The sequence below is a fragment of the Helianthus annuus genome, chromosome 3 (genome assembly GCF_002127325.2).
Source record: "Helianthus annuus cultivar XRQ/B chromosome 3, HanXRQr2.0-SUNRISE, whole genome shotgun sequence".
In the NCBI taxonomy this organism is placed as follows: domain Eukaryota; kingdom Viridiplantae; phylum Streptophyta; class Magnoliopsida; order Asterales; family Asteraceae; genus Helianthus; species Helianthus annuus.
In genome coordinates this window covers 87,413,268-87,415,355 of record NC_035435.2, presented here as the reverse complement: position 1 = coordinate 87,415,355, position 2,088 = coordinate 87,413,268, and the positions used below count along the sequence as shown (strand labels likewise).

Sequence of the window (2,088 nt, the reverse complement as noted above, 5' to 3'; positions counted from 1 at the left end):
TAAAAAATCTAAAAAAATAAAAAAAAAATCTAACCCCCACCCCCAAAAAAAAAAAAACCTAACCCCCTCCCCCCCCCAAGCTAGATGCTAAAAACTAAAACCACAAAAACTTAAAAAAACCTACCCCCCCCAACAAAAAAAGAAAAACAAATCCTAAACCCCCATCCCCCTACCCCCTTCCCCCCAAGGCTAAAATGCTAAAAACTAAGGTGCTGTTTGTTTTTTCAGAGGTAAAATGTCTGCAGTCTGCGGACCACGTCTGCAAACATCTGTAGCAGAAGAGGTGGACCAAACCTCTGCAGTCTGCAAGAGGAAGACTGTTTGTTTTTTAAATTCGACAAGCTGCTGAAATATAAATAAAATTTATTAAACTTAAGAGAGTCTTTCAACATTCAAACTTAAAATCGTTATACAATACTGAAATTTCTGAAATTCAACAAACTACCAACAAATTCCAAAAATTTAACACCAAAATACAACAATTCCCACACAAGGCGTAACCAGATTCCAATTGATTATCTCTGAAGATTATGCTCACAGCCGAATGTATACACATACGCGACTATAAATACCTGTGCACAAAGTGACAAAACTCCTGATGCCTGATTATTTACACCAGCCGATGTTCATCATTCAGCCTCTATAGCCATAATTACAACCTGTAACAAGATTTCCTAACCTTAATTAACACAAAAAGGCAATAAAGATATTACTGTTGGTTTGAGGAGATGACCGATTGCTGATGTGGAGGGAGATGATCGATTGTTGCTTGCTGTTGAGGGAGGAGAGGAGAAGAGTGGAGTGGCGATGTTGAGGGAGGAGAGGAGAGGGTGTACGGGGTGAGGTGGCGGAGATGGAGAATAGCGGTGCGAGGGTCGACGGGGTTAGGTGGCGGCGATGGAGAACGGCAATGGGAGGGTGGACGGTGGGAGGTGGGGGCGATGTGGAGAGTGGCGCCGGTGAGAGAGTGCCGCCGGTGGGAGGTGGCGGCTGGGAGGAGAAAAAGGGGTGGAGGAGGAGGTGTTGGGGTTTGTTTGGGAGGAGCACCTGTGTCTTGAAGATAGGGGAGGAAAAAAGTTTAGAAGAGGACAATCCATATCTGCACCAAAAAGTGGATGCGCAGATCTTTTTTAATGAAAGGTTTTCGAGAAAACAAACAGTCTTCAGACTTAAAAGTCTGCGCGTGGTCTGCGACGTAGACATAAGAGGCCAGGAAGCTCTTTTTGGTAAAAACAAACAGCACCTAAACCTCCAAAAAACTTTAAAAAATCTAAAAAAGTAAAAAAAAATCTAAAAAAATAAAAAAAAAATCTAATTTTTTTTAATATTTTTTATGTTAAAATCGCTACTTTTAGTAGCCAAAATTTTTTTAAAAAAAAAAAAATATTTTTTTGTCTACTAAAAGTAGCGATTTTGTTATAAAAAATATTAAAAAAAAAACTATTGTGTGTTTTTTTAGCTATTTTTAGGTATTTTTGGTTGTGTTCACATTGGTTCTCGCGGTTCTCGCAATAAAGGGTGGTTCCTAACGGATCTTTGTCCTATATATATAGGGTGAGGTTCATGCGAGAACCACCTTTATTGCGAGAACAGCGAGAACCAATGTGAACACAACCTAAAATAGCTAAAAAAACCTAACCCCCCCTCCCCCCAAAAAAAAAAAAAAAAAAAACCTAACCCTCCCAAGCTAAATGCTAAAAACTAAAACCTCAAAAAAACCTAAAAAAAACTTAAAAAAAAACCTAACCCCCCCCTCCGGCAAAACCTAAACACCTCCCCCCCCCTCTCACCCCCCAAGCTAAAATGCTAAAAACTAAACCCCAAAAAAACCTTTAAAAAATCTAAAAAAAAATCAAAAAAAAATATTTTTTTTATATTTTTATGTTAAAATCGCTACTTTTAGTAGCCAAAAATTTTGTTTTCCTTTTAAAAAAAAAATTAAAAAAACAGTTTTTTTTTGCTACTAAAAGTAGCGATTTTTATATAAAAAATATTAAAAAAAAAAATTTTTGTGTGTTTTTAGCTATTTTTAGACATTTTTTTTTGTGTTCACATTGGGTCTTGCGGTTCTCGCAAGCAATAAAGAGT

General features: G+C 37.3%; 1 non-coding gene across 1 annotated transcript; it reads right to left on the bottom strand.

Moving 5' to 3' along the window:
- Nucleotides 1-346: 346 nt before the first annotated feature.
- LOC110927711 lies at nucleotides 347-1,112 on the bottom strand. Its single transcript, XR_004888283.1, has 2 exons — nucleotides 734-1,112; nucleotides 347-659 (listed from the first exon to the last, which is right to left on the bottom strand). It is a non-coding gene; the product is annotated as an uncharacterized LOC110927711 (transcript).
- Nucleotides 1,113-2,088: the final 976 nt, after the last annotated feature.